Genomic DNA, 26401 nt, shown 5'->3' with positions numbered 1-26401 from the left:
ACAGGTCCCTAGGCCGTAATCGGATCCATTGCTTTGGTTTCCAGGCATCTCTCCTCAGAGGCATGTTTTCAAATACCAGCATGCGTGGGTTTCCGTAGGCAAATCTCATCTCGACATGGGAAAGTAGCAGGCTGGAACTCTGTCAAAACTTCCGGTTAGGAGAATCCTTCAGGGCCCGGTGCCACCACCCCTTTCCAAGGTCTCCATGGACACAAACCCACATTAGGATCCATCCGCAGGAGAGTCCATTTCAACTCTGGCTTCTCAGTTGCTCCCCCAGAGCCAGTAGATAGAACCTGTCTTGTCGCTAGGAGATAACTGAGATGTGAGGCGGGTTGCCCAGGGCTCCGCCCTTAGAACCCTGCTCTGGCGTCATTCCATATGCAACGTCCTGGACCCATCCAAAAGGTCTCACATGTCCTGCAGAGGGAATCCTTGCGTTTTGGAGCATCTCACAACACCCAACGTGGGAAAACCGTGATGGCTTTCTGAAGTGCCCACCCCATTTCTGAAGGGGAAATCATGGACAGGGACTCCAACCTGAGCCAAAGTCTGATCCTCACCCTGAATTCAGATGCACGGCATCTCGATTCAGCTCTGCAGCGTATGCCGGCCTTGCCCACGCCCTTAAACCTATGTGAAACTTCTGTTCTCCAATGTCCGTCCTCACACTCCTGGCCCCCAAGACCTCACGTTTGGCAATTCTGGACCCACAAGCAGCACTCTGCCTGCCCTCGAGAAAGAAAACAAAATGTTGCCCTATGGAGCTTCCCAGACACCCCAAATGAGGATAGACCTACATGGCCCCCTTCTGTACACAAATCATATCGACAAATCTGGGCACTAATAAAATGTCTGACGTAGCCTGAGCCCGGACTTCCTGACCAACACCCAGATAGCTGACCGTACACTGAGCACAACAGACTCGCCATGGCCTTAGCTCGTCATCTATTCCCAACCTAGCTTCTCAGGCTTTAGAACATAGACCTTAACTCCACACGCCGCCAAGTGGTGAATGTGATGCAGAAATCAGAACACCTCCTTCCCTATTTCAAGAAACCTTGTGGTTGGCATGTTGTCCCACGTTCAGTGTAGGAGAAACCAGCATCACCATGAGGCCCCGCCCATGCTTGAGTACGAAGAGGGCACAAACACGCATTGTGACCCTCAGCGTGAGTCCTGTCCTCTAGTAAGACCATTAGACGTCATAATGGGCTTGCCATGCCCCTCGGCCCCAAGTTTTAACCAGATTTCTGGTTGTCCAGTCGCCCCTTCCCAGGGCTCTGCTCTGGAAACTCTCTTTTGGTGGGACACCTGAGGTAAAAACAAAACCAAACGGACTCCTCCCATCTCAAAGAATAGCCCCAAACTCTTGGGATTGGGCCAAATGCCCAGAGAGGAAGACTCGTCCATGGCCCATGACGCCACCCGGACATTCCACGGCCATCAGTGACACAATATCCAGAGACAAAATCTTGAGCAAGTGTCTCACACTCGCCGCCTTGTTCATACCATGAAGAGTTCTCCTCACGGTCTGTAGATCAGTCCTGCAATACCTACGACCCGAAACCTAAGCCGAGTTTGTGTTTTCAGACAACTGTCCCCACAGCCCTGGCCCACAAAACCTACAGGCACAGGTTCTTGGAGCCAAACCTGAGGACTGTACCTGGGAATTCTGCTCATTCCATTGGCCACAAACCTAGAAAGAGGATGATAAACTTCCAAGTGCCCGGGGCCATCCCAATAGTGTTGACCAGCCAGGAAAACAGGGGCGGTCTGACACCAGCTGAGCCTCTACCTGCACTTAGACCCGTGGACAGATGTCCCCTGAGGTAAATTGGAATAAGCAGGCCCCTAGATCCTAATCGGATCCATTGCTTTGTTGTCCAGGCATCTCTCCTCAGAGGCCTGGATTCCAATAGCAGAATATGGCTGTTTCTTGAGGCACCCATCAGAACAAATCTCGTCTCCACGTGGGAATCTTGCACGGTGGAGCTGTGTCAAAGCCTCTGGTTAGGAGAACCCTTCAGGGACCCTGTGCCACTGTCTCATTCCAAGTTCTCCATGGACACAAACCCACATTAGGACCCATCCACAAGAGAGTCCATTTCAACTCAACCCTCTTGGTTTCTCCCCCAGATCCAGCAGATCTAACCTGTCTTGTCACTAGGACACAAGAGGAATGAGAGTCGGGCTTCCCAGCCATCCATCCTTAGAACCCTATTCGGAATCGATCTGTATGGGAAGTCCTGGAGCCAAACAACAGGTCTCAATAGTCCTGCAGAAGAATCTTTACGGTTTGGAGAATCTCACAACTCCCATCGTGGGAAAAAATTCCATGGCCTCGTGATCCAACACCACTTCATGAAGAGGGACATAATGGACAGAAACTCCACCCTGAGCCTTCGTCAGATCCTCACCTGATTTCAGATGCACGAGATCTCGATTCAGCTCTGCAGAGCGTACCTGCCATGCCCTCGCCCAGAAACCTAAGGTTGCTTGTGTTCTCAGACTTCTGTCCTCAACTCCTGGCCCACGAGCCCTCCAGTCTGGCAATTTCAGAACTATAATGCAGCCTTCTGCCTGCCCTCCATAAGAAAAACCATTGAGGATCAACCTTTTTGCCACTTGACTGTACCCCAATTCTGCAGGATGCCCTGAGCACTCAGGCCCTTTCTGTCATAGCCTGAGCCTGGACCTCCCGACCCACCCCCTCCAGCTTGACACACACTGAACATATCGGACCTGCCAAAGCCTTAGGTTGTCATCTCTTCCCAACTTCGGTTTTCAGGCTTCAGAACCTAGACGTTTTCTCCAATCACTCCAGGGTTGAACATGAGGCAGAAATCAGAAAACCTTCCCCATGGCAAGAAATCTTGTGGTTGGCGTGTTGCCCAACGTTCAGTGTAGTTGATAGCAGTGTGGCCCTTTGACCCCGCCATTATTGAGGGCCGCGTTGGTCACAAATACGCATTGTGACCCTCAGCATGAGCCCAGTCCCCAAGTAAGGTCTCTCAGTGGCTGGACCAAGAGACAGCATATTGGGCTTGCCATGCCCCTAGGCCCCAATTTTTAACCATAGTTCGAGTTGTCCATTCGCCCCTCCCCAGTGCTCTGTTTTAGAATGAGGTAATCAAACTGAAAGGGCTCCTCCCATCCCACAGATTGGCCCCCAAATTGGGATCGGGCCAAATCCACAGAGAGGAAAACTCATCCATGGCCCAGGAGGCCTCCCCGACATTCCACGCCCATCGTTGACACAAAATCCAGAGACAATAGCCTGAATAAGCGCATCACACTCGCTCTTTCTTCATATCCCAAAGAGTTCCCCTCACGGTCTGTAGATCGGGACTGCCATACCAACGTCCCCAAAACAAGCCGAGTTGGGTTTTCAGACTTCTATCCCCACATTCCTGGCTTCCATACCCTCCAGCCTGGGGACCCTGGAGCCACACATCAGGTCTGTGCCTCTCAACTCCACGGGAATTCTGCCCCTTCCATTGACCACAATCATACAAACTAGGAGAAACCTCTAAAGTCCCCAAGGCCATCCCAATAGTATAGAACGCCCAGGACAAACAAGGGCTGCCTGGAACCAGCTGAGCATCCATCTCCACTCACACTGTAGATGAATGTTCCCAGAGAAGGAGATTGAACGGGACAGGGCCCTAGGCCCTAATGGGGTCCATTGTTTTGGTTTCCTGCTATCTCTCATCAGAGGCCTGGTTTCCAATATCAGCATGTGGGGCTTTCCTGAGGCACCAATCAGATCAAATCTAGTCTCCACATGGGAAACTTGTCTTTTGGAGATGACGCAAAACCTCTGGTTAGGAGAAGTATTCAGGGTCCTTGTGCCACCGCCCCGTGCCAAGGTCTCCATGCACACAAAACCACATTAGGACCCATCCGCAGGAGAGTCCATTTCAACTCAGCCCCCTCCGTTGCTCCCCTAGAGCTAGCATATCAAAAATGTCTTTAACTAGGAGACAGTTAGAATCGAGTCAGTCTGCCCAGGGTTCCATACTTTGATCCCTGCTTTGCTGTCGTTCCGTATGAATCATCCTGGAGCGATCCAACAGATCTCAATGGTTGATCAGAAAAAATCCTTGTGGCTTGGAGCATATCCCAACTCCCCTCCTGGGTAAACCTCCATGGCCTCGAGATGCTGCCCCCTTCAAGAAAGGGCCATAATGGACAGAAACTCCAACCTGAGCCTAGGTCTGAACCTCTCCCTGACTTCAGATGCACGAAGTCCCGATTCAGATCTGCAGAGAGTGCCTGCCGTGCCCTCATCACGAAACCTACGCCTAACTTGTGTTCTTATTCTTCCGTCCTCACACTCCTTGCCCAAAGGGCATCCAGTTTGGGAATTCCGGAGCCACAAAGCAGCACTCTGCCTGCCCTCCAGAAGAAAGACCTTGCCCTTGGGGCAACCCAGAAACGCTAAATGAGGATCAAGCTGCACGGCGCTCGACTCTCCCCCAATTATACAATATACCCTGTAAACTTATGCCTGGTCTGACGCAGCCTAGGCCTGAACCTCCCGACCAACACTCAGCGAGTTGGATCCACACTGAGCACGTCGGACCTGACATGGACTTAAGTCGCTATCTCTTCCCAAGCTCGGTTTTCAGACTACACAACCTAGACCTTAACTCCAATCACGGCCCAGGGGTGAAAGAGATGAAAAAATCCGATATACTACTTCCCCATTGCAAGAATACATGTGATTGGCATGGAGCCCAACGTTCAGTGTAGGAGCAACAGTGTGGACCATGATTCCCGTCCATGCTTGAGCACCTAGAAAGCATAAACACACATTGTGATCCTCAGCATGAGTTCTGTCCTCAAGGAAGGCCTCTCAGTGGCTGGAGCTAACCATAGTTCGGTTTGTCCATTCGCCCCTCCCCAGGGCTCTGCTTTGAATTCTCTCTTTTGGTGGGACACCTGAGGTAACCAAACTGAAATAACTCCTCCCATCCCCAAGATGGTCCCAAAACAATTGGGTTCGTGCCAAATCCACAGAGAGGAAGACTCATCCATGGCCCTTGAGGCCTCCTTGACATTCCACGGCCATTGTTGACACAAAATCCAGAGACAAAAGCCTGAATAAATGCCTCACACTCACTCTTTCTTCATATCCTGAAGAGTTCACACCGTCTGTAGATCGGGCCTGCCATACTTATGTCCCCAAACGTAAGCCGAGTTAGTGTTTTCAGATCTATCCCCAGTCCTGGCCCACACACCCTCCAGGCTGGGGCCCCTGGAGCCACACATCAGGTCTGTGCCTGCCCACTCCACTGGAATTCTGCCCATTCACTTGAACACATGCCTCCAAATTAGGAGAAACCTCCACAGTCCCTGAAACCATCGCAATTGTGTAGGCCGCCTGGGACAAACAAGGGCGTCTGACAACAGCTGAGCATCTACCTCCACTCATACCGTAGTTGGATGTCACCAGGGTAGTAGATTGAATTTCACAGGTCCCTAGGCCGTAATCGGATCCATTGCTTTGGTTTCCAGGCATCTCTCCTCAGAGGCATGTTTTCAAATACCAGCATGCGTGGGTTTCCGGAGGCAAATCTCATCTCGACATGGGAATGTAGCAGGCTGGAACTCTGTCAAAACTTCCGGTTAGGAGAATCCTTCAGGGCCCGGTGCCACCACCCCTTTCCAAGGTCTCCATGGACACAAACCCACATTAGGATCCATCCGCAGGAGAGTCCATTTCAACTCTGGCTTCTCGGTTGCTCCCGCAGAGCCAGCAGATAGAACCTGTCTTGTCGCTAGGAGATAACTGAGATTTGAGGCGGTTTGCCCAGGGCTCCGCCCTTAGAACCCTGCTCTGGCGTCATTCCATATGCAACGTCCTGGACCCATCCAAAAGGTCTCACATGTCCTGCAGAGGGAATCCTTGCGTTTTGGAGCATCTCACAACACCCAACGTGGGAAAACCGTGATGGTTTTCTGAAGTGCCCACCCATTTCTGAAGGGGAAATCATGGACAGGGACTCCAACCTGAGCCAAAGTCTGATCCTCACCCTGAATTCAGATGCACGGCATCTCGATTCAGCTCTGCAGCGTATGCCGGCCTTGCCCACGCCCTTAAACCTATGTGAAACTTCTGTTCTCCAATGTCCGTCCTCACACTCCTGGCCCCCAAGACCTCACGTTTGGCAATTCTGGACCCACAAGCAGCACTCTGCCTGCCCTCGAGAAAGAAAACAAAATGTTGCCCTATGGAGCTTCCCAGACACCCCAAATGAGGATAGACCTACATGGCCCCCTTCTGTACACAAATCATATCGACAAATCTGGGCACTAATAAAATGTCTGACGTAGCCTGAGCCCAGACTTCCTGACCAACACCCAGATAGCAGACCGTACACTGAGCACAACAGACTCGCCATGGCCTTAACTCGTCATCTATTCCCAACCTAGCTTCTCAGGCTTCAGAACATAGACCTTAACTCCACACGCCGCCAAGTGGTGAATGTGATGCAGAAATCAGAACACCTCCTTCCCTATTGCAAGAAACCTTGTGGTTGGCATGTTGTCCCACGTTCAGTGTAGGAGAAACCAGCATCACCATGAGGCCCCGCCCATGCTTGAGTACGAAGAGGGCACAAACACACATTGTGACCCTCAGCGTGAGTCCTGTCCTCTAGTAAGACCATTAGACGTCATAATGGGCTTGCCATGCCCCTCGGCCCCAAGTTTTAACCAGATTTCTGGTTGTCCAGTCACCCCTCCCCAGGGCTCTGCTCTGGAAACTCTCTTTTGGTGGGACACCTGAGGTAAAAACAAAACCAAACGGACTCCTCCCATCTCAAAGAATAGCCCCAAACTCTGGGGATTGGGCCAAATGCCCAGAGAGGAAGACTCGTCCATGGCCATCAGTGACACAATATCCAGAGACAAAATCTTGAGCAAGTGTCTCACACTCGCCGCCTTGTTCATACCCTGAAGAGTTCTCCTCACGGTCTGTAGATCAGTCCTGCAATACCTACGACCCGAAACCTAAGCCGAGTTTGTGTTTTCAGACAACTGTCCCCACAGCCCTGGCCCACAAAACCTACAGGCACAGGTTCTTGGAGCCAAACCTGAGGACTGTACCTGGGAATTCTGCTCATTCCATTGGCCACAAACCTAGAAAGAGGATGATAAACCTCCAAGTGCCCGGGGCCATCCCAATAGTGTTGACCAGACAGGAAAACAGGGGCGGTCTGACACCAGCTGAGCCTCTACCTGCACTTAGACCCGTGGACAGATGTCCCCTGAGGTAAATTGGAATAAGCAGGCCCCTAGAGCCTAATCGGATCCATTGCTTTGTTGTCCAGGCATCTCTCCTCAGAGGCCTGGATTCCAATAGCAGAATATGGCTGTTTCTTGAGGCACTCATCAGAATAAATCTCGTCTCCACGTGTGAATCTTGCACGGTGGAGCTGTGTCAAATCCTCTGGTTAGGAGAACCATTCAGGGACCCTGTGCCACTGTCTCATTCCAAGTTCTCCATGGACACAAACCCACATTAGGACCCATCCACAAGAGAGTCCATTTCAACTCAACCCTCTTGGTTTCTCCCCCAGATCCAGCAGATCTAAACCGTCTTGTCACTAGGACACAAGAGGAATGAGAGTCGGGCTTCCCAGCCATCCATCCTTAGAACCCTATTCGGAATCGATCTGTATGGGAAGTCCTGGAGCCAACCAACAGGTCTCAATAGTCCTGCAGAAGAATCTTTACGGTTTGGAGAATCTCACAACTCCCATCGTGGGAAAAAATTCCATGGCCTCGTGATCCAACACCACTTCATGAAGAGGGACATAAGGGACAGAAACTCCAACCTGAGCGTTCGTCAGATCCTCACCTGATTTCAGATGCACGAGATCTCGATTCAGCTCTGCAGATCGTACCTGCCATGCCCTCGCCCAGAAACCTAAGGTTGCTTGTGTTCTCAGACTTCTGTCCTCAACTCCTGGCCCACGAGCCCTCCAGTCTGGCAATTCCAGAACTAAAATGCAGCCCTCTGCCTGCCCTCCATAAGAAAAATCATTGCCTTCTGGGGTAACCAGAAACCCCAAATGAGGATCAACCTTTTTGCCACTTGACTGTACCCCAATTCTGCAGGATGCCCTGGGCACTCATGCCCTTTCTGTCACAGCCTGAGCCTGGACCTCCCGACCCACCCCCTCCAGCTGGACACACACTGAACATATCGGACCTGCCAAAGCCTTAGGTTGTCATCTCTTCCCAACTTCGGTTTTCAGGCTTCAGAACCTAGACGTTTTCTCCAATCACTCCAGGGTTGAACATGAGGCAGAAATCAGAAATCCTTCCCCATGGCAAGAAATCTTGTGTTTGGCGTGTTGCCCAACGTTCAGTGTAGTTGATAGCAGTGTGGCCCTTTGACCCCGCCCTGCTTGAGGGCCACGTTGGTCACAAATACGCATTGTGACCCTCAGCGTGAGCCCAGTCCCCAAGTAAGTTCTCTCAGTGGCTGGACCAAGAGACGGCATATTGGGCTTGCCATGCCCCTAGGCCCCAATTTTTAACCATAGTTCGTGTTGTCCATTCGCCCCTCCCCAGTGCTCTGCTTTGAATTCTCTCTTTTGGTGGGACACCTGAGGTAACCAAACTGAAATAACTCCTCCCATCCCCAAGATGGACCCAAAACAATTGGGTTCGTGCCAAATCCACAGAGAGGAAGACTCATCCATGGCCCTTGAGGCCTCCTTGACATTCCACGGCCATTGTTGACACAAAATCCAGAGACAAAAGCCTGAATAAATGCCTCACACTCACTCTTTCTTCATATCCCGAAGAGTTCACACGGTCTGTAGATCGGGCCTGCCATACTTATGTCCCCAAACGTAAGCCGAGTTAGTGTTTTCAGATCTATCCCCAGTCCTGGCCCACACACCCTCCAGGCTGGGGCCCCTGGAGCCACACATCAGGTCTGTGCCTGCCCACTCCACTGGAATTCTGCCCATTCACTTGAACACATGCCTCCAAATTAGGAGAAACCTCCAGAGTCCCTGAAACCATCGCAATTGTGTAGGCCGCCTGGGACAAACAAGGGCGTCTGACAACAGCTGAGCATCTACCTCCACTCATACCGTAGTTGGATGTCACCAGGGTAGTAGATTGAACCTCACAGGTCCCTAGGCCGTAATCGGATCCATTGCTTTGGTTTCCAGGCATCTCTCCTCAGAGGCATGTTTTCAAATACCAGCATGCGTGGGTTTCCGGAGGCAAATCTCATCTCGACATGGGAAAGTAGCAGGCTGGAACTCTGTCAAAACTTCCGGTTAGGAGAATCCTTCAGGGCCCGGTGCCACCACCCCTTTCCAAGGTCTCCATGGACACAAACCCACATTAGGATCCATCCGCAGGAGAGTCCATTTCAACTCTGGCTTCTCGGTTGCTCCCCCAGAGCCAGTAGATAGAACCTGTCTTGTCGCTAGGAGATAACTGAGATGTGAGGCGGGTTGCCCAGGGCTCCGCCCTTAGAACCCTGCTCTGGCGTCATTCCATATGCAACGTCCTGGACCCATCCAAAAGGTCTCACATGTCCTGCAGAGGGAATCCTTGCGTTTTGGAGCATCTCACAACACCCAACGTGGGAAAACCGTGATGGCTTTCTGAAGTGCCCACCCCATTTCTGAAGGGGAAATCATGGACAGGGACTCCAACCTGAGCCAAAGTCTGATCCTCACCCTGAATTCAGATGCACGGCATCTCGATTCAGCTCTGCAGCGTATGCCGGCCTTGCCCACGCCCTTAAACCTATGTGAAACTTCTGTTCTCCAATGTCCGTCCTCACACTCCTGGCCCCCAAGACCTCACGTTTGGCAATTCTGGACCCACAAGCAGCACTCTGCCTGCCCTCGAGAAAGAAAACAAAATGTTGCCCTATGGAGCTTCCCAGACACCCCAAATGAGGATAGACCTACATGGCCCCCTTCTGTACACAAATCATATCGACAAATCTGGGCACTAATAAAATGTCTGACGTAGCCTGAGCCCGGACTTCCTGACCAACACCCAGATAGCTGACCGTACACTGAGCACAACAGACTCGCCATGGCCTTAGCTCGTCATCTATTCCCAACCTAGCTTCTCAGGCTTTAGAACATAGACCTTAACTCCACACGCCGCCAAGTGGTGAATGTGATGCAGAAATCAGAACACCTCCTTCCCTATTTCAAGAAACCTTGTGGTTGGCATGTTGTCCCACGTTCAGTGTAGGAGAAACCAGCATCACCATGAGGCCCCGCCCATGCTTGAGTACGAAGAGGGCACAAACACGCATTGTGACCCTCAGCGTGAGTCCTGTCCTCTAGTAAGACCATTAGACGTCATAATGGGCTTGCCATGCCCCTCGGCCCCAAGTTTTAACCAGATTTCTGGTTGTCCAGTCGCCCCTTCCCAGGGCTCTGCTCTGGAAACTCTCTTTTGGTGGGACACCTGAGGTAAAAACAAAACCAAACGGACTCCTCCCATCTCAAAGAATAGCCCCAAACTCTTGGGATTGGGCCAAATGCCCAGAGAGGAAGACTCGTCCATGGCCCATGACGCCACCCGGACATTCCACGGCCATCAGTGACACAATATCCAGAGACAAAATCTTGAGCAAGTGTCTCACACTCGCCGCCTTGTTCATACCATGAAGAGTTCTCCTCACGGTCTGTAGATCAGTCCTGCAATACCTACGACCCGAAACCTAAGCCGAGTTTGTGTTTTCAGACAACTGTCCCCACAGCCCTGGCCCACAAAACCTACAGGCACAGGTTCTTGGAGCCAAACCTGAGGACTGTACCTGGGAATTCTGCTCATTCCATTGGCCACAAACCTAGAAAGAGGATGATAAACTTCCAAGTGCCCGGGGCCATCCCAATAGTGTTGACCAGCCAGGAAAACAGGGGCGGTCTGACACCAGCTGAGCCTCTACCTGCACTTAGACCCGTGGACAGATGTCCCCTGAGGTAAATTGGAATAAGCAGGCCCCTAGAGCCTAATCGGATCCATTGCTTTGTTGTCCAGGCATCTCTCCTCAGAGGCCTGGATTCCAATAGCAGAATATGGCTGTTTCTTGAGGCACCCATCAGAATAAATCTCGTCTCCACGTGTGAATCTTGCACGGTGGAGCTGTGTCAAATCCTCTGGTTAGGAGAACCATTCAGGGACCCTGTGCCACTGTCTCATTCCAAGTTCTCCATGGACACAAACCCACATTAGGACCCATCCACAAGAGAGTCCATTTCAACTCAACCCTCTTGGTTTCTCCCCCAGATCCAGTAGATCTAACCTGTCTTGTCACTAGGACACAAGAGGAATGAGAGTCGGGCTTCCCAGCCATCCATCCTTAGAACCCTATTCGGAATCGATCTGTATGGAAAATCCTGGAGCCAACCAACAGGTCTCAATAGTCCTGCAGAATAATCTTTACGGTTTGAAGAATCTCACAACTCCCATCGTGGGAAAAAATTCCATGGCCTCGTGATCCAACACCACTTCATAAAGAGGGACATAAGGGACAGAAACTCCAACCTGAGCGTTCGTCAGATCCTCACCTGATTTCAGATGCACGAGATCTCGATTCAGCTCTGCAGAGCGTACCTGCCATGCCCTCGCCCAGAAACCTAAGGTTGCTTGTGTTCTCAGACTTCTGTCCTCAACTCCTGGCCCACGAGCCCTCCAGTCTGGCAATTCCAGAACTAAAATGCAGCCCTCTGCCTGCCCTCCATAAGAAAAACCATTGCCTTCTGGGGTAACCAGAAACCCCAAATGAGGATCAACCTTTTTGCCACTTGACTGTACCCCAATTCTGCAGGATGCCCTGGGCACTCATGCCCTTTCTGTCACAGCCTGAGCCTGGACCTCCCGACGCACCCCCTCCAGCTGGACACACACTGAACATATCGGACCTGCCAAAGCCTTAGGTTGTCATCTCTTCCCAACTTCGGTTTTCAGGCTTCAGAACCTAGACGTTTTCTCCAATCACTCCAGGGTTGAACATGAGGCAGAAATCAGAAATCCTTCCCCATGGCAAGAAATCTTGTGTTTGGCGTGTTGCCCAACGTTCAGTGTAGTTGAGGGCAGTGTGGCCCTTTGACCCCGCCCTGCTTGAGGGCCACGTTGGTCACAAATACGCATTGTGACCCTCAGCGTGAGCCCAGTCCCCAAGTAAGGTCTCTCAGTGGCTGGACCAAGAGACGGCATATTGGGCTTGAATTCCCCTAGGCCCCAATTTTTAACCATAGTTCCAGTTGTCCATTCGCCCCTCCCCAGTGCTCTGCTTTAGAATGAGGTAACCAAACTGAAAGGACTCCTCCCATCCCAGAGATTGGCCCCCAAACTGGGATCGGGCCAAATCCACAGAGAGGAAGACTCATCCATGGCCCAGGAGGCCTCCCCGACATTCCACGCCCATCGTTGACACAAAATCCAGAGACAAAAGCCTGAATAAGCGCCTCACACTCGATCTTTCTTCATATCCCAAAGAGTTCCCCTCACGGTCTGTATATCGGGACTGCCATACCAACGTCCCCAAAACAAGCCGAGTGTGTGTTTTCAGACTTCTATCCCCACATTCCTGGCTTCCATACCCTCCAGCCTGGGGACCCTGGAGCCACACATCAGGTCTGTGCCTCTCAACTCCAAGGGAATTCTGCCCCTTCCATTGACCACAATCATACAAACTAGGAGAAACCTGCAAAGTCCCCAAGGCCATCCCAATAGTATAGAACGCCCAGGACAAACAAGGGCTGCCTGGAACCAGCTGAGCATTCATCTCCACTCATACTGTAGATGGATGTTCCCAGAGAAGGAGATTGAACGGGACAGGGCCCTAGGCCCTAATGGGGTCCATTGTTTTGGTTTTCTGCTATCTCTCATCAGAGGCCTGGTTTCCAATATCAGCATGTGGGGCTTTCATGAGGCACCAATCAGATCAAATCTAGTCTCCACATGGGAAACTTGTCTTTTGGAGATGACGCAAATCCTCTGGTTAGGAGAAGCATTCAGGGTCCGTGTGCCACCGCCCCGTGCCAAGGTCTCCATGCACACAAAACCACATTAGGACCCATCCGCAGGAGGATCCATTTCAGCTCAGCCCCCTCCGTTGCTCCCCTAGAGCTAGCATATCAAAAATGTCTTTAACTAGGAGACAGTTAGAATCGAGTCAGTCTGCCCAGGGTTCCATCCTTCGATCCCTGCTTTGCTGTCGTTCCGTATGAAACATCCTGGAGCGATCCAACAGATCTCAATGGTTGATCAGAAAAAATCCTTGTGGCTTGGAGCATATCCCAACTCCCCTCCTGGGTAAACCTCCATGGCCTCGAGATGCTGCCCCCTTCAAGAAAGGGCCATAATGGACAGAAACTCCAACCTGAGCCTAGGTCTGAACCTCTCCCTGACTTCAGATGCACGAAGTCCCGATTCAGATCTGCAGAGAGTGCCTGCCGTGCCCTCGTCACGAAACCTACGCCTAACTTGTGTTCTTATTCTTCCGTCCTCACACTCCTTGCCCAAAGGGCATCCAGTTTGGGAATTCCGGAGCCACAAAGCAGCACTCTGCCTGCCCTCCAGAAGAAAGACGTTGCCCTTGGGGCAACCCAGAAACGCTAAATGAGGATCAAGCTGCACGGCACTCGACTCTCCCCCAATTATACAATATACCCTGTAAACTTATGCCTGGTCTGACGCAGCCTAGGCCTGAACCTCCCGACCAACACTCAGCGAGCTGGCTCCACACTGAGCACGTCGGACCTGACATGGACTTAAGTCGCCATCTCTTCCCAAGCTCGGTTTTCAGACTACACAACCTAGACCTTAACTCCAATCACGGCCCAGCGGTGAAAGAGATGAAAAAATCCGATATACTACTTCCCCATTGCAAGAATACATGGGATTGGCATGGAGCCCAACGTTCAGTGTAGGAGCAACAGTGTGGACCATGATTCCCGCCCATGCTTGAGCACCTAGAAAGCATAAACACACATTGTGATCCTCAGCGTGAGTTCTGTCCTCAAGGAAGGCCTCTCAGTGGCTGGAACTAACCATAGTTCGGTTTGTCCATTCGCCCCTCCCCAGGGCTCTGCTTTGAAATCTCTCTTTTGGTGGGACACCTGAGGTAACCAAACAGAAATAACTCCTCCCATCCCCAAGATGGACCCAAAACAATTGGGTTCGTGCCAAATCCACAGAGAGGAAGACTCATCCATGGCCCTTGAGGCCTCCTTGACATTCCACGGCCATTGTTGACACAAAATCCAGAGACAAAAGCCTGAATAAATGCCTCACACTCACTCTTTCTTCATATCCCGAAGAGTTCACACGGTCTGTAGATCGGGCCTGCCATACTTATGTCCCCAAACGTAAGCCGAGTTAGTGTTTTCAGATCTATCCCCAGTCCTGGCCCACACACCCTCCAGGCTGGGGCCCCTGGAGCCACACATCAGGTCTGTGCCTGCCCACTCCACTGGAATTCTGCCCATTCACTTGAACACATGCCTCCAAATTAGGAGAAACCTCCACAGTCCCTGAAACCATCGCAATTGTGTAGGCCGCCCGGGACAAACAAGGGCGTCTGACAACAGCTGAGCATCTACCTCCACTCATACCGTAGTTGGATGTCACCAGGGTAGTAGATTGAACCTCACAGGTCCCTAGGCCGTAATCGGATCCATTCCTTTGGTTTCCAGGCATCTCTCCTCAGAGGCATGTTTTCAAATACCAGCATGCGTGGGTTTCCGGAGGCAAATCTCGTCTCGACATGGGAAAATTGCAGGCTGGAACTCTGTCAAAACTTCCGGTTAGGAGAATCCTTCAGGGCCCGGTGCCACCACCCCTTTCCAAGGTCTCCATGGACACAAACCCACATTAGGATCCATCCGCAGGAGAGTCCATTTCAACTCTGGCTTCTCGGTTGCTCCCCCAGAGCCAGCAGATAGAACCTGTCTTGTCGCTAGGAGACAATTGAGATGTGAGGCGGGTTGCCCTGGGCTCCGCCCTTAGAACCCTGCTCTGGCGTCATTCCATATGCAACGTCCTGGACCCATCCAAAAGGTCTCACATGTCCTGCAGAGGGAATCCTTGCGTTTTGGAGCATCTCACAACACCCAACGTGGGAAAACCGTGATGGCTTTCTGAAGTGCCCACCCATTTCTGAAGGGGAAATCATGGACAGGAACTCCAACCTGAGCCAAAGTCTGATCCTCACCCTGAATTCAGATGCACGGCATCTCGATTCAGCTCTGCAGAGTATGCCGGCCTTGCCCACGCCCTTAAACCTATGTGAAACTTCTGTTCTTCAATGTCCGTCCTCACACTCCTGGCCCCCAAGACCTCACGTTTGGCAATTCTGGACCCACAAGCAGCACTCTGCCTGCCCTCCAGAAAAAAAACAATATGTTGCCCTATGGAGCTTCCCAGACACCCCAAATGAGGATAGACCTACATGGCCCCCTTCTGTACACAAATCATATCGACAAATCTGGGCACTAATAAAATGTCTGACATAGCCTGAGCCCGGACTTCCTGACCAACACCCAGATAGCTGACCGTACACTGAGCACAACAGACTCGCCATGGCCTTAGCTCGTCATCTATTCCCAACCTAGCTTCTCAGGCTTCAGAACATAGACCTTAACTCCACACGCCGCCAAGTGGTGAATGTGATGCAGAAATCAGAACACCTCCTTCCCTATTGCAAGACACCTTGTGGTTGGCATGTTGTCCCACGTTCAGTGTAGGAGAAACCAGCATCACCATGAGGCCCCGCCCATGCTTGAGTACGAAGAGGGCACAAACACGCATTGTGACCCTCAGCGTGAGTCCTGTCCTCTAGTAAGTCCATTAGACGTCATAATGGGCTCGCAATGCCCCTCGGCCCCAAGTTTTAACCAGATTTCTGGTTGTCCAGTCGCCCCTCCCCAGGGCTCTGCTCTGGAATCTCTCTTTTGGTGGGACACCTGAGGTAAAAACAAAACCAAACGGACTCCTCCCATCTCAAAGAATAGCCCCAAACTCTTGGGATTGGGCCAAATGCCCAGAGAGGAAGACTCGTCCATGGCCCAAGAGGCCACCCGGACATTCCACGGCCATCAGTGACACAATATCCAGAGACAAAATCTTGAGCAAGTGTCTCACACTCGCCGCCTTGTTCATACCCTGAAGAGTTCTCCTCACGGTCTGTAGATCAGTCCTGCAATACCTACGACCTGAAACCTAAGCCGAGTTTGTGTTTTCAGACAACTGTCCCCACAGCCCTGGCCCACAAAACCTACAGGCACAGGTTCTTGGAGCCAAACCTGAGGACTGTACCTGGGAATTCTGCTCATTCCATTGGCCACAAACCTAGAAAGAGGATGATAAACTTCCAAGTGCCCGGGGCCATCCCAATAGTGTTGACCAGCCAGGAAAACAGGGGCGGTCTGACACCAGCTGAGCCTCTACCTGCACTTAGACCCGTGGACAGATGTCCCCTGAGGTAAATTGGAATAAGCAGGCCCCTAGAGCCTAATCGGATCCATTGCTTTGTTGTCCAGGCATCTCTCCTCAGAGGCCTGGATTCCAATAGCAGAATATGGCTGTTTCTTGAGGCACCCATCAGAATAAATCTCGTCTCCACGTGTGAATCTTGCACGGTGGAGCTGTGTCAAATCCTCTGGTTAGGAGAACCATTCAGGGACCCTGTGCCACTGTCTCATTCCAAGTTCTCCATGGACACAAACCCACATTAGGACCCATCCACAAGAGAGTCCATTTCAACTCAACCCTCTTGGTTTCTCCCCCAGATCCAGTAGATCTAACCTGTCTTGTCACTAGGACACAAGAGGAATGAGAGTCGGGCTTCCCAGCCATCCATCCTTAGAACCCTACTCGGAATCGATCTGTATGGAAAATCCTGGAGCCAACCAACAGGTCTCAATAGTCCTGCAGAATAATCTTTACGGTTTGAAGAATCTCACAACTCCCATCGTGGGAAAAAATTCCATGGCCTCGTGATCCAACACCACTTCATAAAGAGGGACATAAGGGACAGAAACTCCAACCTGAGCGTTCGTCAGATCCTCACCTGATTTCAGATGCACGAGATCTCGATTCAGCTCTGCAGAGCGTACCTGCCATGCCCTCGCCCAGAAACCTAAGGTTGCTTGTGTTCTCAGACTTCTGTCCTCAACTCCTGGCCCACGAGCCCTCCAGTCTGGCAATTCCAGAACTAAAATGCAGCCCTCTGCCTGCCCTCCATAAGAAAAACCATTGCCTTCTGGGGTAACCAGAAACCCCAAATGAGGATCAACCTTTTTGCCACTTGACTGTACCCCAATTCTGCAGGATGCCCTGGGCACTCATGCCCTTTCTGTCACACCCTGAGCATGGACCTCCCGACCCACCCCCTCCAGCTGGACACACACTGAACATATCGGACCTGCCAAAGCCTTAGGTTGTCATCTCTTCCCAACTTCGGTTTTCAGGCTTCAGAACCTAGACGTTTTCTCCAATCACTCCAGGGTTGAACATGAGGCAGAAATCAGAAATCCTTCCCCATGGCAAGAAATCTTGTGTTTGGCGTGTTGCCCAACGTTCAGTGTAGTTGAGGGCAGTGTGGCCCTTTGACCCCGCCCTGCTTGAGGGCCACGTTGGTCACAAATACGCATTGTGACCCTCAGCGTGAGCCCAGTCCCCAAGTAAGGTCTCTCAGTGGCTGGACCAAGAGACGGCATATTGGGCTTGCAATGCCCCTAGGCCCCAATTTTTAACCATAGTTCGTGTTGTCCATTCGCCCCTCCCCAGTGCTCTGCTTTAGAATGAGGTAACCAAACTGAAAGGACTCCTCCCATCCCAGAGATTGGCCCCCAAACTGGGATCGGGCCAAATCCACAGAGAGGAAGACTCATCCATGGCCCAGGAGGCCTCCCCGACATTCCACGCCCATCGTTGACACAAAATCCAGAGACAAAAGCCTGAATAAGCGCCTCACACTCGATCTTTCTTCATATCCCAAAGAGTTCCCCTCACGGTCTGTATATCGGGACTGCCATACCAACGTCCCCAAAACAAGCCGAGTGTGTGTTTTCAGACTTCTATCCCCACATTCCTGGCTTCCATACCCTCCAGCCTGGGGACCCTGGAGCCACACATCAGGTCTGTGCCTCTCAACTCCAAGGGAATTCTGCCCCTTCCATTGACCACAATCATACAAACTAGGAGAAACCTGCAAAGTCCCCAAGGCCATCCCAATAGTATAGAACGCCCAGGACAAACAAGGGCTGCCTGGAACCAGCTGAGCATCCATCTCCACTCATACTGTAGATGGATGTTCCCAGAGAAGGAGATTGAACGGGACAGGGCCCTAGGCCCTAATGGGGTCCATTGTTTTGGTTTTCTGCTATCTCTCATCAGAGGCCTGGTTTCCAATATCAGCATGTGGGGCTTTCGTGAGGCACCAATCAGATCAAATCTAGTCTCCACATGGGAAACTTGTCTTTTGGAGATGACGCAAAACCTCTGGTTAGGAGAAGCATTCAGGGTCCGTGTGCCACCGCCCCGTGCCAAGGTCTCCATGCACACAAAACCACATTAGGACCCATCCGCAGGAGGATCCATTTCAGCTCAGCCCCCTCCGTTGCTCCCCTAGAGCTAGCATATCAAAAATGTCTTTAACTAGGAGACAGTTAGAATCGAGTCAGTCTGCCCAGGGTTCCATCCTTCGATCCCTGCTTTGCTGTCGTTCCGTATGAAACATCCTGGAGCGATCCAACAGATCTCAATGGTTGATCAGAAAAAATCCTTGTGGCTTGGAGCATATCCCAACTCCCCTCCTGGGTAAACCTCCATGGCCTCGAGATGCTGCCCCCTTCAAGAAAGGGCCATAATGGACAGAAACTCCAACCTGAGCCTAGGTCTGAACCTCTCCCTGACTTCAGATGCACGAAGTCCCGATTCAGATCTGCAGAGAGTGCCTGCCGTGCCCTCGTCACGAAACCTACGCCTAACTTGTGTTCTTATTCTTCCGTCCTCACACTCCTTGCCCAAAGGGCATCCAGTTTGGGAATTCCGGAGCCACAAAGCAGCACTCTGCCTGCCCTCCAGAAGAAAGACCTTGCCCTTGGGGCAACCCAGAAACGCTAAATGAGGATCAAGCTGCACGGCACTCGACTCTCCCCCAATTATACAATATACCCTGTAAACTTATGCCTGGTCTGACGCAGCCTAGGCCTGAACCTCCCGACCAACACTCAGCGAGCTGGCTCCACACTGAGCACGTCGGACCTGACATGGACTTAAGTCGCCATCTCTTCCCAAGCTCGGTTTTCAGACTACACAACCTAGACCTTAACTCCAATCACGGCCCAGCGGTGAAAGAGATGAAAAAATCCGATATACTACTTCCCCATTGCAAGAATACATGGGATTGGCATGGAGCCCAACGTTCAGTGTAGGAGCAACAGTGTGGACCATGATTCCCGCCCATGCTTGAGCACCTAGAAAGCATAAACACACATTGTGATCCTCAGCGTGAGTTCTGTCCTCAAGGAAGGCCTCTCAGTGGCTGGAACTAACCATAGTTCGGTTTGTCCATTCGCCCCTCCCCAGGGCTCTGCTTTGAAATCTCTCTTTTGGTGGGACACCTGAGGTAACCAAAGAGAAATAACTCCTCCCATCCCCAAGATGGACCCAAAACAATTGGGTTCGTGCCAAATCCACAGAGAGGAAGACTCATCCATGGCCCTTGAGGCCTCCTTGACATTCCACGGCCATTGTTGACACAAAATCCAGAGACAAAAGCCTGAATAAATGCCTCACACTCACTCTTTCTTCATATCCCGAAGAGTTCACACGGTCTGTAGATCGGGCCTGCCATACTTATGTCCCCAAACGTAAGCCGAGTTAGTGTTTTCAGATCTATCCCCAGTCCTGGCCCACACACCCTCCAGGCTGGGGCCCCTGGAGCCACACATCAGGTCTGTGCCTGCCCACTCCACTGGAATTCTGCCCATTCACTTGACCACATGCCTCCAAATTAGGAGAAACCTCCACAGTCCCTGAAACCATCGCAATTGTGTAGGCCGCCCGGGACAAACAAGGGCATCTGGCAAAGCTGAGCATCTACCTCCACTCATACCGTAGCTGGATGTCACCAGGGTAGTAGATTGAACCTCACATGTCCCATGGCCGTAATCGGATCCATTCCTTTGGTTTCCAGGCATCTCTCCTCAGAGGCATGTTTTCAAATACCAGCATGCGTGGGTTTCCGGAGGCAAATCTCGTCTCGACATGGGAAAATAGCAGGCTGGAACTCTGTCAAAACTTCCGGTTAGGAGAATCCTTCAGGGCCCGGTGCCACCACCCCTTTCCAAGGTCTCCATGGACACAAACCCACATTAGGATCCATCCGCAGGAGAGTCCATTTCAACTCTGGCTTCTCGGTTGCTCCCCCAGAGCCAGCAGATAGAACCTGTCTTGTCGCTAAGAGACAATTGAGATGTGAGGCGGGTTGCCCAGGGCTCCGCCCTTAGAACCCTGCTCTGGCGTCATTCCATATGTAACGTCCTGGACCCATCCAAAAGGTCTCACATGTCCTGCAGAGGGAATCCTTGCGTTTTGGAGCATCTCACAACACCCAACGTGGGAAAACCGTGATGGCTTTCTGAAGTGCCCATCCCATTTCTGAAGGGGAAATCATGGACAGGAACTCCAACCTGAGCCAAAGTCTGATCCTCACCCTGAATTCAGATGCACGGCATCTCGATTCAGCTCTGCAGAGTATGCCGGCCTTGCCCACGCCCTTAAACCTATGTGAAACTTCTGTTCTCCAATGTCTGCCCTCACACTCCTGGCCCCCAAGACCTCACGTTTGGCAATTCTGGACCCACAAGCAGCACTCTGCCTGCCCTCCAGAAAAAAAACAAAATGTTGCCCTATGGAGCTTCCCAGACACCCCAAATGAGGATAGACCTACATGGCCCCCTTCTGTACACAAATCATATCGACAAATCTGGGCACTAATAAAATGTCTGACATAGCCTGAGCCTGGACTTCCTGACCAACACCCAGATAGCTGACAGTACACTGAGCACAACAGACTCGCCAAGGCCTTAACTCGTCATCTATTTCCAACCTAGCTTCTCAGGCTTCAGAACATAGACCTTAACTCCACACGCCGCCAAGTGGTGAATGTGATGCAGAAATCAGAACACCTCCTTCCCTATTTCAAGAAACCTTGTGGTTGGCATGTTGTCCCACGTTCAGTGTAGGAGAAACCAGCATCACCATGAGGCCCCGCCCATGCTTGAGTACGAAGAGGGCGCAAACACGCATTGTGACCCTCAGCGTGAGTCCTGTCCTCTAGTAAGACCATTAGACGTCATAATGGGCTTGCCATGCCCCTTGGCCCCAAGTTTTAACCAGATTTCTGGTTGTCCAGTCGCCCCTCCCCAGGGATCTGCTCTGGAAACTCTCTTTTGGTGGGACACCTGAGGTAAAAACAAAACAAAACGGACTCCTCCCATCTCAAAGAATAGCCCCAAACTCTTGGGATTGGGCCAAATGCCCAGAGAGGAAGACTCGTCCATGGCCCATGAGGCCACCCGGACATTCCACGGCCATCAGTGACACAATATCCATAGACCAAATCTTGAGCAAGTGTCTCACACTCGCCGCCTTGTTCATAACCTGAAGAGTTCTCCTCACGGTCTGTAGATCAGTCCTGCAATACCTACGACCCGAAACCTAAGCCGAGTTTGTGTTTTCAGACAACTGTCCCCACAGCCCTGGCCCACAAAACCTACAGGCACAGGTTCTTGGAGCCAAACCTGAGGACTGTACCTGGGAATTCTTCTCATTCCATTGGCCACAAACCTAGAAAGAGGATGATAAACCTCCAAGTGCCCGGGGCCATCCCAATAGTGTTGACCAGCCAGGAAAAACAGGGGCGGTCTGACACCAGCTGAGCCTCTACCTGCACTTAGACCCGTGGACAGATGTCCCCTGAGGTAAATTGGAATAAGCAGGCCCCTAGATCCTAATCGGATCCATTGCTTTGTTGTCCAGGCATCTCTCCTCAGAGGCCTGGATTCCAATAGCAGAATATGGCTGTTTCTTGAGGCACCCATCAGAACAAATCTCGTCTCCACGTGTGAATCTTGCACGGTGGAGCTGTGTCAAAGCCTCTGGTTAGGAGAACCCTTCAGGAACCCTGTCCCACTGTCTCATTCCAAGGTCTCCATGGACACAAACCCACATTAGGACCCATCCACAAGAGAGTCCATTTCAACTCAACCCTCTTGGTTTCTCCCCCAGATCCAGCAGATTTAAACTGTCTTGTCAATAGGACACAAGAGGAATGAGAGTCTGGCTTCCCATCCTTAGAACCCTACTCAGAATCGATCTGTATGGGAAGTCCTGGAGCCAAACAACAGGTCTCAATAGGCCTGCAGAAGAATCTTTACGGTTTGGAGAATTTCACAACTCCCATCGTGGGAAAAAATTCCATGGCCTCGTGATCCACCACCTCTTCATGAAGAGGGACATAAGGGACAGAAACTCCAACCTGAGCGTTCGTCAGATCCTCACCTGATTTCAGATGCACGAGATCTCGATTCAGCTCTGCAGAGCGTACCTGCCATGCCCTCGCTCAGAAACCTAAGGTTGCTTGTGTTCTCAGACTTCTGTCCTCAACTCCTGGCCCACAAGCCCTCCAGTCTGGCAATTCCAGATCGATAATGCAGCCCTCTGTCTGCCCTCCATAAGAAAAACCATTGCCTTCTGGGGTAACCAGAAACCCCAAATGAGGATCAACCTTTTTGCCACTTGACTGTACCCCAATTCTGCAGGATGCCCTGGGCACTCATGCCCATTCTGTCAGAGCCTGAGCCTGGACCTCCCGACCCACCCCCTCCAGCTGGACACACACTGAACATATCGGACCTGCCAAAGCCTTAGGTTGTCATCTCTTCCCAACTTCGGTTTTCAGGCTTCAGAACCTAGACGTTTTCTCCAATCACTCCAGGGTTGAACATGAGGCAGAAATCAGAAATCCTTCCCCATGGCAAGAAATCTTGTGTTTGGCGTGTTGCCCAACGTTCAGTGTAGTTGATAGCAGTGTGGCCCTTTGACCCCGCCCTGCTTGAGGGCCGCGTTGGTCACAAATACGCATTGTGACCCTCAGCGTGAGCCCAGTCCCCAAGTAAGGTCTCTCAGTGGCTGGACCAAGAGACGGCATATTGGGCTTGCCATGCCCCTAGGCCCCAATTTTTAACCATAGTTCGTGTTGTCCATTCGCCCCTCCCCAGTACTCTGATTTAGAATGAGGTAACCAAACTGAAAGGACTCGTCCCATCCCAGAGATTGGCCCCCAAATTGGGATCGGGCCAAATCCACAGAGAGGAAGACTCATCCATGGCCCAGGAGGCCTCCCCGACATTCCACGCCCATTGTTGACACAAAATGCAGAGACAAAAGCCTGAATAAGCGCCTCACACTTGCTCTTTCTTCATATCCAAAGAGTTCCCCTCACGGTGTGTATATCGGGACTGCCATACCAACGTCCCCAAAACAAGCCGAGTGTGTGTTTTCAGACTTCTATCCCCACATTCCTGGCTTCCATACCCTCCAGCCTGGGGACCCTGGAGCCACACATCAGGTCTGTGCCTCTCAACTCCACGGGAATTCTGCCCCTTCCATTGACCACAATCATACAAACTAGGAGAAACCTCTAAAGTCCCCAAGGCCATCCCAATAGTATAGAACGCCCAGGACAAACAAGGGCTGCCTGGAACCAGCTGAGCATCCATCTCCACTCATACTATAGATGGATGTTTCCAGAGAAGGAGATTGAACGGGACAGGGCCCTAGGCCCTAATGGGGTCCATTGATTTGGTTTCCAGCTATCTCTCATCAGAGGCCTGGTTTCCAATATCAGCATGTGGGGCTTTCCTGAGGCACCAATCAGATCAAATCTAGTCTCCACATGGGAAACTTGTCTTTTGGAGATGACGCAAATCCTCTGGTTAGGAGAAGCATTCAGGGTCCGTGTGCCACCGTCCTGTGCCAAGGTCTCCATGCACACAAAACCACATTAGGACCCATCCGCAGGAGAGTCCATTTCAACTCAGCCCCCTCCGTTGCTCCCCTAGAGCTAGCATATCAAAAATGTCTTTAACTAGGAGACAGTTAGAATAGAGTCAGTCTGCCCAGGGTTCCATCCTTCGATCCCTGCTTTGCTGTCGTTCCGTATGAAACATCCTGGAGCGATCCAACAGAACTCAATGGTTGATCAGAAAAAATCCTTGTGGCTTGGAGCATATCCCAACTCCCCTCCTGGGTAAACCTCCATGGCCTCGAGATGCTGCCCCCTTCAAGTAAGGGCCATAATGGACAGAAACTCCAACCTGAGCCTAGGTCTGAACCTCTCCCTGACTTCAGATCCACGACGTACCGATTCAGATCTGCAGAGAGTGCCTGCCGTGCCCTCGTCACGAAACCTACGCCTAACTTGTGTTCTTATTCTTCCGTCCTCACACTCCTTGCCCAAAGGGCATCCAGTTTGGGAATTCCGGAGCCACAAAGCAGCACTCTGCCTGCCCTCCAGAAGAAAGACGTTGCCCTTGGGGCAACCCAGAAACGCTAAATGAGGATCAAGCTGCACGGCACTCGACTCTCCCCCAATTATACAATATACCCTGTAAACTTATGCCTGGTCTGACGCAGCCTAGGCCTGAACCTCCCGACCAACACTCAGCGAGCTGGCTCCACACTGAGCACGTCGGACCTGACATGGACTTAAGTCGCCATCTCTTCCCAAGCTCGGTTTTCAGACTACACAACCTAGACCTTAACTCCAATCACGGCCCAGCGGTGAAAGAGATGAAAAAATCCGATATACTACTTCCCCATTGCAAGAATACATGGGATTGGCATGGAGCCCAACGTTCAGTGTAGGAGCAACAGTGTGGACCATGATTCCCGCCCATGCTTGAGCACCTAGAAAGCATAAACACACATTGTGATCCTCAGCGTGAGTTCTGTCCTCAAGGAAGGCCTCTCAGTGGCTGGAACTAACCATAGTTCGGTTTGTCCATTCGCCCCTCCCCAGGGCTCTGCTTTGAAATCTCTCTTTTGGTGGGACACCTGAGGTAACCAAACAGAAATAACTCCTCCCATCCCCAAGATGGACCCAAAACAATTGGGTTCGTGCCAAATCCACAGAGAGGAAGACACATCCATGGCCCTTGAGGCCTCCTTGACATTCCACGGCCATTGTTGACACAAAATCCAGAGACAAAAGCCTGAATAAATGCCTCACACTCACTCTTTCTTCATATCCCGAAGAGTTCACACGGTCTGTAGATCGGGCCTGCCATACTTATGTCCCCAAACGTAAGCCGAGTTAGTGTTTTCAGATCTATCCCCAGTCCTGGCCCACACACCCTCCAGGCGGGGCCCCTGGAGCCACACATCAGGTCTGTGCCTGCCCACTCCACTGGAATTCTGCCCATTCACTTGACCACATGCCTCCAAATTAGGAGAAACCTCCACAGTCCCTGAAACCATCGCAATTGTGTAGGCCGCCCGGGACAAACAAGGGCGTCTGGCAACAGCTGAGCATCTACCTCCACTCATACCGTAGTTGGATGTCACCAGGGTAGTAGATTGAACCTCACAGGTCCCTAGGCCGTAATCGGATCCATTCCTTTGGTTTCCAGGCATCTCTCCTCAGAGGCATGTTTTCAAATACCAGCATGCGTGGGTTTCCGGAGGCAAATCTCGTCTCGACATGGGAAAATAGCAGGCTTGAACTCTGTCAAAACTTCCGGTTAGGAGAATCCTTCAGGGCCCAGTGCCACCACCCCTTTCCAAGGTCTCCATGGACACAAAACCACATTAGGATCCATCCGCAGGAGAGTCCATTTCAACTCTGGCTTCTCGGATGCTCCCCCAGAGCCAGCAGATAGAACCTGTCTTGTCACTAGGAGACAATTGAGATGTGAGGCGGGTTGCCCAGGGCTCCGCCCTTAGAACCCTGCTCTGGCGTCATTCCATATGCAACGTCCTGGACCCATCCAAAAGGTCTCACATGTCCTGCAGAGGGAATCCTTGCGTTTTGGAGCATCTCACAACACCCAACGTGGGAAAACCGTGATGGTTTTCTGAAGTGCCCACCCCATTTCTGAAGGGGAAATCATGGAGAGGAACTCCAACCTGAGCCAAAGTCTGATCCTCACCCTGAATTCAGATGCACGGCATCTCGATTCAGCTCTGCAGAGTATGCCGGCCTTGCCCACACCCTTAAACCTATGTGAAACTTCTGTTCTCCAATGTCCGTCCTCACACTCCTGGCCCCCAAGACCTCACGTTTGGCAATTCTGGACCCACAAGCAGCACTCTGCCT

The sequence above is a fragment of the Mustela nivalis genome, assembly GCF_964662115.1.
Source record: "Mustela nivalis genome assembly, contig: HAP1_SCAFFOLD_426, whole genome shotgun sequence".
NCBI lineage: Eukaryota > Metazoa > Chordata > Mammalia > Carnivora > Mustelidae > Mustela > Mustela nivalis.
Note: the sequence above shows the minus strand (reverse complement) of the source record.